The following is a 14,931-nucleotide window of genomic DNA, read 5'->3' on the forward strand; positions in this document are numbered from 1 at the left end:
TTTTTCGCAGGTATCAGCAGGAAATTCTGCAATGCGGTGGCCAAGAATGTGCTAACGACTCGGGAAGGAGGAAATTGAGGGCCGGCAAACCATCGTGCAACGTTATAACGATGATTTAGTGTCGCGTGTAATTACGTTTGAGCGAATACCTCCCCCGGGGGGTTAACCGTCGGACCTTTGACATATTTTTCTACTGCCGACGCGATTCCGTAATAAGCGGCTATCAGCAGCCACGATTTTTGGTTTCGTCCCTTTTTCCATCGCGCACGCGATAATCCCTTTAACTCTGACAGTTTCTATCTTGCTGAAATATCTCGCCGGGGGGAGGGTGAAGGGAAAGTGACTCGTTAAACGAGATCGCAAACGCGAGTTTCGAAACTGTTCGTTATCGGATTCGGCGAGAGCCGATAAATCGGACAGAGCTTTAATCAAAATAATTCTTCCATTCGACGATACCTTCGTTGATATTTCACGTTGTAGAATGAAAAAGATTGCTGCGATTTTCTCTCTGTGCGTTCTGTGTATGAAAGTTCGATCAGCTCTCGTTTAAAGAGGTAATTCGTGATAGACGAGAATCGAGATTTCGCATTCTGATTAGAACAGTTTGTAATAAATAATCCGTGAAAGATGAACCGGATCCGAGCTTAAACAGCGTGAACGTAGAAACAGATTTGTCACGCCTAACTAAATCCTGTCGACAAGCTCGCAATCGGCAACGCCAGAAGTCGCGAGGTCTGATTGCCGAGATCGCTTGCCAACTTTTCTACGGTTGCCCATCCGCCGTCAGTCGACGTTGGAACTGTCCCATTTTGATCCACCGCCAAAACCGAACCGAACAGATTCAGTTAAACGCGTTAAGTACCGTGCGTGAATTAATCGCTCGAACGGTAAACGTATTAAACGGTAACTTGCTAATTTTCCAGCGTTATATTTATACTCCGGGAAGTTTCAGTTTTCGTGTTCAGATTCACAACGCAAAGTTCCGGCGTTCCTCAAACAGGAATCTTAAATTTCTCTTAAGCGCGCTCGTAAACTTCGACTTCTTGGCGGTGGCCACAAGTTCCGCGCTTCGTTAATGTTTACATTATCTCACCGCGAAGTTATAACCGAACCGCCATCCCTGATAGAGTTCTTGCCATTTTCTTTTTTTTTTTTCCCCACTTTATACTCCTACCTCCCGTTGAAAGTTTCCAGCCGGAAGACGAGCATCCGCTCCGCTCCGTGGAACAAATAAAAGCGTCGTTCTGAAACAACAACGGAAGGAAAAATCTGAACGTCTTTCCATCCGATGTCGTCTGTCCCGAATTCTCATTCTCTCGCGAGAAAAAGAGTCAAACACGAGCCGCATGAATTCGTTGAACACTTCGGGAATCTCGATGGAAGTCGAAAAGGAGTGTCTGTCTTCGCAATTTCCACGTCTGACCATATACAGTCTTGTACTACTTGCGATTAACCCCTTGAACGGAAATGACGAGTCCAGCTCGTTATAAACTTTCCTCTTTTTCAAGTGCTGACTGAAAATAAATTGTCGTTCAAGGGTTTTGATTTTTTTGTTATTTTTTGATAAAATTTTGAAATTGAAGTTAAACAGCGAGTGGAAATTTTCCTCGTTGGACTCGATGATTCGTATTTTGGTCTCATCGCTCGCGATGCTAATTTGTATTTAAGCCCGTTTCTGTTGAGCATGATTTCATCGAATACATTAACGCGATAACACCTGCACCTTATTCCCCGGCCTGGACGCAGGACACCGCCTCTTTAAGCACTTGATCCACTAAATCCGAATTCGTGACTATACATCAACCCAGTGGAACTTCTGTTGAAGATACTTGAGCCGAAAAACGGGTCAGGGACTTGGTGCTTTAAGCGCTGCCAGCACAATTGGGCCGTCCAAGGATTACCATTTACCTCTTTAATTACAGAATTAAAGCGGATGGGAGATTCTTTCTTCCCGGGATCAACAGGGACCACCGTTCGTCATTCGTTGCGCTTTTTCTCCTTTAAATTCGTACCTCGCTTGAGACTCGTAAATACATTCATGCTTCCTATGTTCTCTGATGAAATTCTGTTAACACAATGACAACCGTAAAAAGTTATTTAATGATTCAACAAAAGGATCAAACATTCTCGTATCTCTTAGAAAGGAAATTTATTTTATTCTAAATGTATACAAAATTGAAATAAAAGCTTGTGAATCCACAGAGATAATGAAATCTTCAAACTCGGAGCACTTTTTCTCTTTTAAATTCGTACCTCGCCTAATGCATTCATGCTTGCTACGTTCTGTGATAAGATTCTGTTAACACGATGACAACCGTAAGAAATTATCTAATGATTTAACAAAGGTATCAAACGTTTGCAAGCCTTGACATTTTAAAAAACAGCCACTGATTCCTTTTATTCTGAATATATACAAAATTGAAATAAAACGTGAACACACGCGGCGGAAATAAATCTGTTTGGAAATCGCAAAGGCTAACAAACGGAGATAGGGAAGATAGGAACCGACAGTGTATATTTGTACACACGATAACCGGTGATAACTGTTACTGGCGATTATTTGTCGGGTCTGGAAAATATTTTGCCGCCCGGGGAGGCGCGATTCATCAAACCGTTTGAAAATCAAGCGTCGCGAAATTTAACATTTATCCCCTGTCCGGCAATAAATCTCGCGAGGTCGTCCGCTCGAATAATATGCAGCCGCGGCTCCCCATTATCGCCGCGGAATATTGGGATCGATGGTTTTTTGAATCGACGCTCCGCGTCATAGACTCCGGTTGATTGCTCCCGTCGATTAAATTCCGCTCCGGCGAAAATCCGGGCCGACGTAGAATTCAATTTTTTTTTTTCCCCACCGGTTACGAGATAACCGCACGCGTCCTCCTTTTGAAAAATTACGCTCACCGAAAAGGGGATGAAAATTCATCCCTCAACGGTGTCCGCCGACTGTATTCCTTATCTGTTCAACCATACCGACACAATTGCTGCGTGCAGAAAATTGTATAACCACGTAGAGCGATATTTTTATATTCCATATGCTCGGGACATTGACATAATCAATCCGTTGCGAACGGGCGATATTAAAAGATCTTCCGACCGAGAACACTTTATATTTGATCTGTGGCAATAAGTGTCGCGGGATGAAAAGAAGCTCCGTCTCGTATGCAGAGATATAGGAAAGTTCTCGATAGTGAATTATGCCGCGATCGTGTCTCGAATCCCGGCTGAATTCGCATTCTGGATTCCGTGGCCGTGTTCTTCGGGGTCCGTGGCCGGACTGGGAACACGCGAACAAGGTGCACGTCCCAGCTCGCAACGTAATTCACTTTCGATTCGCTACTTGTTGCGTTAATTTTGCCGTCGCGGACCCGTCCATTCCCGGAAACGTTAACGAGCATCGACAACGGGAAGCTCGGTTTCCTATCGCGACCGCCGAGCTTAGAAACCGATCTGTATGCCTGCCAATTTCATGAACAGACGTTCCATGGACAATCCGTTACTTTCGAACAATCACGTAAAATTTAGTGACGTACGACGATGGGAATTAAATTAGTATGAAAAGTATGAAAATTATAAATCAGTCTGTGCATTGATAAATAGACGTTCATCTACAATTCCTTAGTCTTAATAAATAAATATATGAAATGAATAATTATATGAAATTTCGTATATTTTACCCGAATAACGTACAACAATCAGAGTTAAATTAATGTAAAAAATGTGAAGATTATGAGGATAGCAAGATGATGAAGTAAAACGTATTCATAAAATTCAGGAAATTCTATTTTATAGGGTCTCCTGCACCCAAGATATTCTTTTTTATTCCTAGTGTGTTTTATATTTAGAACATGCAGCAAATTTCTGAAAGCTCGTAATTCTGTACGCGAGATGTGAAAACGGGAATTAAATGCGATAAAGAGATCTGAAAATCGTAATAAAGGTCTACAAATGAATGTGCAGAATGTTCTCTTTCATTGCCCGAATTTTCTAACTCCGGGTTATTAAAGCCTATTTATTCAAAAGTTCTATGTTTAATTTGTATTAGTATTTAGTATTTTAGTATTTATTTATAGAATACAGATAAAATACAATTGTAATCCTGTAGAGTTAAATCTAATTACCTGTACATAGACTGGTACATAAAGTATATAATATATTAATTTAAAACTAAAACTAAAAACTACTTAATACTAAACAATCTGCTTATTGATTAAATTAAATTAGTGTGTAAACAGCAATTTACGTTTTTGTTTGAAGGAAGTATTTTAAAATTTATTTATACCAGAAAAAGTACAATCGTAATTCTGTAAAGGTAAATCTAATTACCTGTACACAGACTGGTACATAAAGTATATAATATAATAATTAAAAACTACTTAATACTAAACAATCTGTTTATTGATTGAATCAGATTAGTGTATAAACAACAATTTACGTTTTTGCTTGAAGGAATCCAAACGTGCTCGATCACCACGTTCGGAACGACACGAACCTGCTCCTCAGCCGTGAGAAGAACCGTTTCCGGAGTTTGACGTGGGAACAGTACGACCCGGTGCACCAAAAGTACCTGGAGATCGGTGAGTCATTGAACGTACAAGCTCTTTCCTCTCGTCCCTAATTAACGGTCTGATTCCGACGAAGCGTAGACGCAGGGAAACGGAGCCTGGGCGAGTAACACCGCGCCCCAGCCGAATTAGCTCGAAATCAAGAGGTCGGAGGGCGCGTTTCATCGCGCACGGTGAAAAATGAAGTGGCGCTGGGCTCGGTTGTCCAGCCTCGAAAAGACGTTTCGCGAGGTCATTTTTATTTTCCGCGGCCCTCTCTCTCTCTCTCGAGGCGCACGGCAGATGACGTGAAAGGAACCCTTTGACCCGGAAAAGAATTTGCGGCCTTTTTCCCCGGCCCGTCTCTCCCCTCCCGATCTCTCTTCTTTTTTTTTTTTTTTTCCTCTCTTCTATCTCACGGCTTTCCGTCTGCTCCGCGCGTCGCGTTTTTTTATCGCGCCGCGTTACGACGAACGTCGGACGTAATTCTATTAGCATTTGAAGGCAGATGTGAAAGCATTAATGAAGCTAATTAGGAGTGTTTCATCCTCTTGCGATGCGCCGCGGCTAGGCGCGGCGGGCCCGGAAAGAAAGCGTCCGCGTGAAAATGTAGCGTGCTAATTGAAATAAAAAGTAGCGCTCGCCGGTAATTGAAGCGGGACGAGTGCGCCGGCTTCCCGCAAGCGAATGACCGGGAATATTCGTTTAATGAATTTCTTTAGAATCGCGTGTTCACCCGGCAAGATTCGTGTGAAAGGTGGATGCGTCGACACGTGTACAGGGCGCGAGCCTTTTTCAACCGGTCTGTACCATTTTGCCTCGCACTTCCGGGATCGAATTCTCCTGCGCTACACGTTTTCACGGACATCCTTCCATCGAATTCCCGGCCCTACGTGACTCGATAGAATTGATATAAAAAGGTGGAGGAACGCGTATTCGTATCGGATTCTTATTGTGTTCTTCCTGGACGAGCACGTCCTCACGCTTTCTCGGGTCCATTCACGGGATAAGAACCAGCACGGCTGATAGTGCTATCAATTTTTCTGTTTGCTCAAATTTTTACAGCTGCAAAAGGTCACGAGTGAAAATATTCGCTGTACCATTCACGAAAATCTCATGCAATTACAATTTTAATGTATAATCATTTTAACTTAACTTTGCACTCCGAACCATCCGGACGTTGCCAGCTACTCGGCGCCACTCTGTCGCAAAAATATACACTTACGAACTCATGTATTTCTCAAAAAGTTACACTGGCATAAGTTGATTCCCTGGAATCACTAATAAACTTTCATGTCCCCTCAGAGGGGACATCCGAGTGATACATTGGAATTACGCTGTCCCCTCAGAAGGGACAGAGGAGTGCAAAGGGTTAACAATCTTTCTGATTGACAGAGATGTACATCGACCATTTTGGGGATCCCTGATTTAATTTCCAGCACCCCTTTCAATAGATTAATTAAAATTATTGAATTTATTTAATCGTGAACCTGATAATTATGCAAACAGTTTTTCGTTAATCTCGAAAAAGACACTTTTTTTGAACGGTGTGAGTATTGGAACGATCGGGTGACATCGTATTCATCAGGGAACGATTAAACCGTGCGAGTTATCCGGGTCGAGATTAATATTAGTTCTGATCGATTCGCATATCCTGCCGGTAATAACGGGCCGATGTAATCGTCCTTGGCTGCCGCTGTATCGAGGCCGGACGACCGCCGTGAAATATTGAGCTGTCAAGTGTGTGCCAGGGGTGTATGATACTTGAGCGCGGGTAGAAACTCGGCGCGGCGCGCAACGTATCAGACGATCGTTTCATTAATGAGTGATCAATAGCGCGGGGCCTGGGCATAATCGTGCCGACTGGCTGCTTAACCGCAGCCGTTGCCGGCTATCGGACGGCGCGCACCGATGCCCTATCGCGTGTAATTTATTATTAGCGTTAGCCGTCACTCGAAATTCATTAGGCACTAATTAACAGAGGCCCCGGCTATTAATGATATTATCGAATTTTCGAGGCTCGTCAACGAGTGCCCAGAGCCGAGGCTTTATTATCGCCCGTTTGCGCAGCGCCAAACGGGCTTTGATCGTGCCGTCCCGACTTTCACTGCCCCGCACAAATTTACAGTCTAATTGGAAATTGTTATACAACATATTTCACCGTTCACGATTATGTATAAATACTTGGAATAACGAACACTCGAATTTCTAATTAAATATGTTACTGACGAATTTCGCTGAACAGAGGAGTCGATCGATCCTAGTAATCGAGACACGGGAAATACAGTCGAAACACTTGAGAACAAAGGGTCCGAGGTACGGGCTGGAAAAAGAGTCGGCACTCGACTCAGGCACAGGGAACCAGCCATTTCTCGTGTTCCCTGCTAAAAAGAGTATAGCACCCTCTCGATCAGGGACACGAGCCGTGAAACAAATCGGCTTCGAAACGATTCAACGACTGGTGGGTATCGTCTGAAGGATCTGTGGGCGCGGTCGGGACACAGGTAGACACGACGAGACACGTACGCCGTTCCTCTCGTAGGGGGTGGTGAAAAATCACGGCGGAGCGATAGCCCGCATTCCGCGTCCCTCGCGATCCGTGAAAAATGGGCCGTGAAAATGGACCGGAAAGAGGGGTGGAGCCCGGGCCGTGATTAATTTTTTTCCTTTGTCTCTTCTTATCTGGCCGGGCGGTTGCCTCGCCTCGGGCCGGCTTCGTTACCAGCCAGGAAGGGTGGAAACTACCCCCTTGCCACGGCCAACTTTGTTTTCGTACAGGTCGGACCGGGTAATTAATTTAGCTCGGTTCTCTACCAAGGAGGCGACCGCGTTGTTTGCCGTAGATGAACTGTTGCGACGAATACCGGTGTTTGGTTACGGTTAAATATATGCAGGAGAATGAACCTCGCGGGAAAGAAACCTCTCAGAATAACTCTCGCCTTTGTAGTTATTTTATCACAGTCTTCGTTCGCTGAGTATTTAATTTAAAGATTCATCCAACAAGAAGTATCATAAGCAATTATCTTTCCTTTAATAATTTAATCAAAACCAGCTATAAACAAATTTATTAAACGACGGAGCTCGTTAAATAAATTTTTCTCTGCATGTCGAATCAAATTTTATAATATTGATTTTAAATAACATTTCTTATTCTGATTAATTATTGTGCGAAGTACAATTTACTCCAGTTAAATAATACACGTTCGTCCTGGTAGAAAATAATTTTCTAAAGAATCTCAGTTGAAAATTGTACGAGGTAACGTTCCCATTCCCGTCGATAATTGAATGAAGCCGGCGGCTTAGCACGGAGCGTGTTAGCCAGTATAAATCTTCGTTCCGTGCGGCTGCCCCTTATCTTCGATACAAACACGTCCCGTTTCGCCATCGATTAAGGCACCGGCAGCATCCCCGTCGCTCGTGCACAGACAGGATCAACCGCAGGACTAAAACAACAGGCGGACGCCATAATTTACTTGTAGCACATGCTGCATCCTTCCCATCCGCTACCGGAACTCCTTTAACCAACACGAACTTCCAAAATTTTCACGTCTCAATTTTCAACAAACGAATTAACTATTTATTGCATTTTAAAATATACAATATAATTTCATGTGAAAATGATTTCGTTAATTAAAAGCTCGTATATGACAGCGTTGGGTGCAATGGGTGCTCTGTTCTCCCATCCCAGAGCAAGACACCGATAAGATCTAAGCTAGTTCTGACCGTTTGAACAGTTTGTCAGGCGATGTCGTTCCGCATTCGGGACCGCGTGCATCCAACCGTGCCCGGACACAAACACGCTGCCTCGAAACCGCAGTTACCGGTCTCCCGGGCGGGCGTCGCGTCGAGCACGCGATCGCGTAATGGGGGTGTCGTATACCGCAGCTGCGAACACCGGTTTCGCAAACTGTACGCGAGCGCATTCACCGCATCTGTACAGCCAGTGTTCGGTTCCATCGAAGAAGAGCAGCGGAAGAAAGACGTGCGACCGAGCTATTTCACGTTCGATGCACGCTCCTACCGCCAAACAGGATAAACGAGTTTCAAGAAAATTTAACGAAGTCTAGTGACGAAAAATGTGATAAGTTAGAAAAGCAATATTCCTTGTTAATCAATAATAATTTTCTAATCTCAAATGAGAGATACTAAAATGAATAATACGCTTAAAACATGTTGAACTAGCGAAATTATTTATAAAACGGTATGAGTCGGTTGAAATGATGAAAGCATAGAATATGTATTGAACAGTTTCAGGGTGTAGTTCGTAAAAGGAATCGCAAAACTGCGGCGACGGCACGTACGGTGGCTTGGTATATGCAAAGCTCTCAATGGTATTTTCTCGTGAAACATTCAGTTGCTCAAAGTGGAACTAAAATTTTTCCCAACGCGACCGTAAATATCGCGAGAAGTAATTCGTGTAGACCACAAACGAACCGATCTATTCCCTTTCCGCGAACGCAGGTCGCGAATAAATCACTTTTGCCTTAAGCTCCATGTGCGCTTAAATCATAGAATTCTAAACGATAGTGTACCAACCGCAGTAGTACAGATAAACGCATCGTCAACCCACTATAGAAAATTCCTATTTTATCATAAAACTAACATTGTTACACAATTTCTATATATTTAAAATTACTATAAATGAAAAGTTTGAGTGATTTAAATTATGGAATCCAAACCGAAAGTGTACGAAGCCCAGTAGTATAGATTAAACGCATGGTCAGCCCACTATAGAAAATTACTGTTAGAAGGAGATCCTGTCCCACTTGCAGAAGTACCATTATCACATAAATTCCACACGTTCCAAATTAGCGTGAGTTTAAAGTTTAAGTGAGTGGAATTGGTCTACGTCAGCCGAGAACAGAAAATTGCTTTTATCGTTCTGTAGTCGTATCAATGTCGATCAATTTTAGATAATTGTAACTGAAGAATTCGAGCGCCTTTTTATTTCGTACTATCGATTAAACGAAAGGAAGATAACGAAGAATCGATGTTTCTCGCTGACCACGAGTAAATCTCGAGGTTACGATAAAACCGGTCGCTTCATTGTCCTTTCAGTGTCTCCGGTTATTGGTTCACGCGTCGTAAAAGGTTGCAAGCTCGTTTTACGATTTCCCCCGTAAATATATCCAACGAGACTCGTATCGCGATACTTTTAACTGTTTCAAGTAGATGCGTCGGTCGAGAGGGAAGTTTCACAAACAGCCGGTCGGTGAAGACCGAAAAGGGGGCTTAGAAAGCCGGCGAAACGCTGCGGTGAAGGCTCGTTAAACGCGGCTTCGCAGCGTTTCACAAAGCGAGAGTGGCTCGCCGGAAGTCGATAATCGATCGCCGTGAATCCGAAATTACTTCGACACGGTACATTTACACGGGACGCAATTTAAAGAGATAATATCACGGGCGTCGTTGAACCGTTTCCTCGGTTGGACGAGGCGGCAACGATATATCTCGGAGACTAGAGAAGAATTGCTCGTGAGACGCTTCTTTTGTTCGCCGCTCCTTTCCTTGTCTCCTTTTCGCTTCGCCGAATTTACGAGCGCGTACGACCCGTACAAGGTTTCGGAAATGAAATGTTCAGAGATGAAGATTCTAGTCCCGGCGCCGTGTCTATTGCCCGCGAGCACTGGAGAGAGTTGAGAAACCGCGATGCGTTATTAAAATTCGTGGCTCGCCCCGGCGAGCCAAGTTTCCGTCTAATTAAAACCCGACACGACTGTTTCTTCATGTTCGCGGCCGGGCAAATGCCACCCAGCAATTGTTGAATTAGCGACGAATTTCGTTCTGCGACAGTTGTCGTTAAAAGCAAACGAAAACTCGATGATCATCTCGTGATGGACTGATCCGACGATTCTTTTTACAAAGTCCAACGACGTTCTCGTGCCAGATAGCAAAGTTAAATTTACGGTACGTACGTTCGGGAACGCCATTTTTGAGAAACAACCAGGGCAGAAGATGTACGAGCTGACCGATTCCGTCCGCTCGAGGCAGACTGCCAGACCCAGTCGCCAACTTCCCTTAAACCCTTTCGCGCCGCTTTCGTCTGTTCTACAAAAAACGCGTGTCGGACTGCGTTCGAGACCGGATATTTTCTGGCTCGGCAACTAGCGAAATGATGACACTCAACGAAGCGAATTATGAGCGAACGGTTTATCAGTTTGATCGATCACGCCTGCGGCTTCTGGTATCGGGGGGGGGAGGGGGGGGGATGGTATCGCCGAACCGGATTAACGATAACAGCCGGCACGAGCCGCGATACTGCTTCCCGTCGTTCGGTCTCGTCAATTTATAATCGGACTTTGATTAAACACTCCCCAGGAAGAATCGGAACATGCCGATAAAGTTTATCTTTCGACCTTACTCGAATCGTTTCCGGTTTTGTAAAAAGAGATACAATTCAATAATTCTATTTCGAGAAATACTATAAAACGAAATTGATGATCAATGAGTGTAATTTAAAATTTTTTTTGCTGCTATACTTTTGACAAAATTGGAATTTTATTTTAAATAAGAAGTCTATTAATAAACTTTGCAATTATTTAGTTGCAAACGGAATAGCAGTATAAATTGAAACGAATTGTTGAACGCCTCGCAAGAATTTACTATGAAAGCGATGGCAATTTTTCGATCTGAGGAACCCCGGTTACTCCGTCGTTCATCATCGTCCAAGAGGATTAAACGCTCGCCGAGAAACACTTTCCCTTCGGGCAGGAGTTGCGTATTCGTTGCAGAGAAGCCGGCACGCGTTTTAATTAAAAGGCGGCCATTAATTTAGTGGCTGTGACCACTGCTGGGAAAATTATTAATCGTTCCCGGCGATGAATAAAACGGTGTTTACGCGAACGTCGACGTGACCCAGCCAGGGCGCCGCCGCGGCGTAATGCAGAGAAAACAGCGGAAATTGTACAAGTTCATCCCCTTGAACCGGTCGCTCGTCGAAGAGGAAATAGCCGGGACACGAATTGAAGTGAAATTTAATTCCACTTAAACTATGCTCAACGCGTTCGTCGGAACTCGGCGAATTTATATACACAGTTGAGACTTTCTATTAAAATCTAATTTAGTTCCTCGCCCTGGTCGCATCGTCGTTTTTTGTTGCGCCACTGCCTGGCGAAATAAAATTCAACGATTTTCGTTGATTCAAACGAATGACCTATGGGAGATTTATGCTTAATAAAAAGCGCAGAAATGATGAAATAATTTATAATTCGTAATAACGGACTGAAGAATTCTTCGGATTTAACGAGTTCCTGTATCTACTTAAAGATATGAAAATGTAATGATGAAACAATTTTAAAGTGAACTCTCAAACTTTCAACGGATTAAAATATTTCGCTCGTAAAGCGGTCTTCGCAGACTTACTCGCAGAGCAACATTCTTCAAAGTACGCAGCCCCAGATCTCGCCGGAGTAATTATTTCGTCCGATAAAACTGTCAAGAGGGAAGAGCGAAGGAGAGAGAGAGAGAGAGAGAGAGAGAGGTAGCGGCGATGAGAGATCCAGATTCCACGGACGAGCATAGCAAGAATGTGATTTCGATGAAACTTCAGGGACGATATTGAACTTTTGGGGGATGCCTCCTACTGGAAATTTCGCAGTGACGTCGGCCGCGTGGCCTGTTTAATCGCATAAATTAAAGCGGGTCGACGTCGGGGAACAAGTTTGCCGAAACTTTGATTACGTAAAACAATATTGTGCGTGTTTGCCGGCGAAAAACTAATTTAAACTCCGGGCCGACTGCGTTTACCCCGGCCACCGTTTACTCTTCCATCCATTAAACAAATTTGTCTGTTAACGAGCTGATGAGAGACACGCAGATGCGTCCGCTGGGAGCACCGGTGATTAATCCTTGATGCCTCTAGAATTTTTAAGAAGGAATCGCGTCTACACGTCGAGAATTTTTATACGGATCAGTAAGAACACGTTTAACCCTTTCATTGATTTCGTAATAATCCATCAATATGGACGGCGCGTTATACGCACGTCGGACGCTGCGATGGCGTATATTTACGTCTCTTGTACACAGGGTGTCTCAGCTAAAGGAGGGTGTCCACCTAAATATCTCCTTTATTTTTAATCGCACAAAAAATATTTAGGGTTCCATTCGTTATCATTACCATCGTTATATAATAATGCGTCAATACGTATAACGTTATATAATAAATATCGCTACCATTTAAATCAACCCCTAAATATTTTTTGTGCGATTAAAAATAAAGGAGACATTTAGGTGGCCTCTTTTAACTAAGACACCCTGTATATCGATAGGCTTCTAAGAACGTACATTTACGTCTTTCGTACATATCGATGGACTTTTCATGACGTATATTTACGACTTTCGTAGTGAAAGGGTTAATGACATGATTAATTACATAAATTATCGAACGCGAAATTAACACTGGGACTTAGTAAAGTCGAATGTTTGCGGTGGCGCGGGCGGTTATTAAATTTCAGTTTTCGAGGCGGTAATTTACACGTGACAGAAAATCGGTTGAACGGTGAAAAACAGTTTGTCGGGGTATCATGGGACGCGAAACTCGTTAATTCCGTGCCGATCCTCGGGGCCGGCTTCCTAGATTTATTTGGCTGATTACCGGCGGAAAGTTTCACTTCGCATAAGCCGCCGAATCGTGAGAGAAGTTCGCCGGCAACTTTTCTTCTCGCACTTTGTAGCTTGCTGAATCCATTACGCGGATCCGGGACTGATATAGATGCACGTAAGGCCGTGGCTCGTTTCTTTTTATTCCCGGGGAAATATTCGACGACGGGCCGGCACGATGATACCGGCTACGAAACTTTCCCAGGTAACAAACATTGTCGTCGGAAGCGGCGGGAAGAAAAGTTCCTGTCGCCGGGACGCAGGCCGTGCCGTAAGTTCTCCATCTGTTCGCGTATGGTTTACAGGGATCGACGAACTTTCGACGACGCGGCCGAGGGCCGACGCGCACGAACGGATTTGCATACGCGAGCCTCCACCTTTGTCGCTTAATATACATTTTTAATCGAACGACGGATCGACTAAAAGCTTGTCGTCCGTGATTTTTCAACCACTTTCAATCTACTAAACCTGTGCCGACGAAAATAAAAAAAAAAACCCGTTCAACGTCTACGATAATTAGAATTATAAGCTCGTAGTTACCGCTGTTTCGTAATCGCGGTTTATTAAAGAAAGATCGTTCATAAACTCGTTTCATAGTTAAAAGCGATTTATCAGAGAGATCGTCTGAAGTTCGAAGTTGATTAAAATCCTGAACGCGGCGGAGGTAATTCGTGGCGCGTGTCACTTTCGATATTTCGTAATAAATTAGCGAGTTCGGTAGGTTCGAACCGGCTAATCTCGGTAAGAGCAAAGTCTCGAAGCTTCGAAACTTCGTGCTGGCCAGGCGGGGTTACGCGGAGGCGGGAGGAGGACTTTGTGTTTAGCGCTTTATGCGCTCGCCAGGGCGAGGTACTCTCTCACCGTCGCTAACCCGGAACGTCTTTAATCCCGGGATCAGGAGAGAAGTCCCAAAAAGTACATTGGATCGTTCCTCAAGGACCGACTCGCGGTGGCCTCAATTCCTTCGACTTCCATTCAATTCCCCTTATTGAACTCACTTCGCGTTAATTAATCTCGCCGCCGCTGGATCCGTTAAGTGCCGTTGCGAAAATTCCAGTGTCAAAAAATCTGACGTTATAAAGAATTCCGATATCTACTCTCTTGTTTTTTTTTTTTTTTTATTCGCTCGTTTGAGTGGCTGCGCGGAACGCGGAGGAAGATTTCACGGTTACTTTCGCCATTCTTCCACGGCTCGCAGTTTTATCATACCGATCCAGCGCGCAACGTTGGAATCCGACGGCGAGCATTACCCAGACATCACGCACGCGTGTTCAGCGACATAAATCGTCACGTAGTATCACTTAGGCCACGCATACGTGCGCCGGTAAATTACTACGTGCCTACCGCGCCGCGCCACGCTTTATCCTGCCACGTCTCCATCCGTTGCACACGTTACCGAAGCTTCCTCGAAGCTGCCCGCCCCCACGATTCCAGCCTCGTTCCCGTGACGCATTCGGCCACTCAGAAGGGTCGATGCATCGTGACACGTGCACTCTAACGCCGCCCGATGATTTCCGGATTCTTCCTTTCCGTTTCCCTTCTACCTCGAATCCATCTTTTTTTTTGCATATATGTTGTATATATTATATACTGATAGTTCGAGATTTTTAGGTGAAACTAAAGCTTGTCTGTATTGATATTATTGTTAGAGCTTTTGCTGTTATTTATAATAATAAAGCCTGAATTCTCTGGAATAGAACTATGCAAGTAGTATAAGTCAGTGAATTGTCAGACAGTTACATGTTTTCTATGAATTACTGCTAAAAATGTTTCATTAACTATTCTATTATTA

The 14,931-nt window shown here is 44.0% G+C and overlaps 1 protein-coding gene across 2 annotated transcripts in view; it reads left to right on the plus strand.

Annotated features, from left to right (window-relative positions):
- Positions 1–4,414: 4,414 nt before the first annotated feature.
- NLG-4 (neuroligin 4) overlaps positions 4,415–14,931 on the plus strand; it is a 45,659-nt gene continuing 35,142 nt past the window's right edge. Inside the window, exon 1 of one of the 2 annotated variants that reach the window (XM_026813378.1) lies at positions 4,415–4,577. The gene's annotated coding sequence lies outside the window, so the exon portion shown is untranslated. The remainder of the gene's footprint in view (positions 4,578–14,931) is intronic. The other variant, XM_018024316.2, reaches the window with a different exon arrangement.

Source organism: Ceratina calcarata, unplaced genomic scaffold (assembly GCF_001652005.2).
Source record: "Ceratina calcarata isolate Rehan_Ccalc_2016 unplaced genomic scaffold, ASM165200v1 scaffold329, whole genome shotgun sequence".
Lineage (NCBI taxonomy): Eukaryota > Metazoa > Arthropoda > Insecta > Hymenoptera > Apidae > Ceratina > Ceratina calcarata.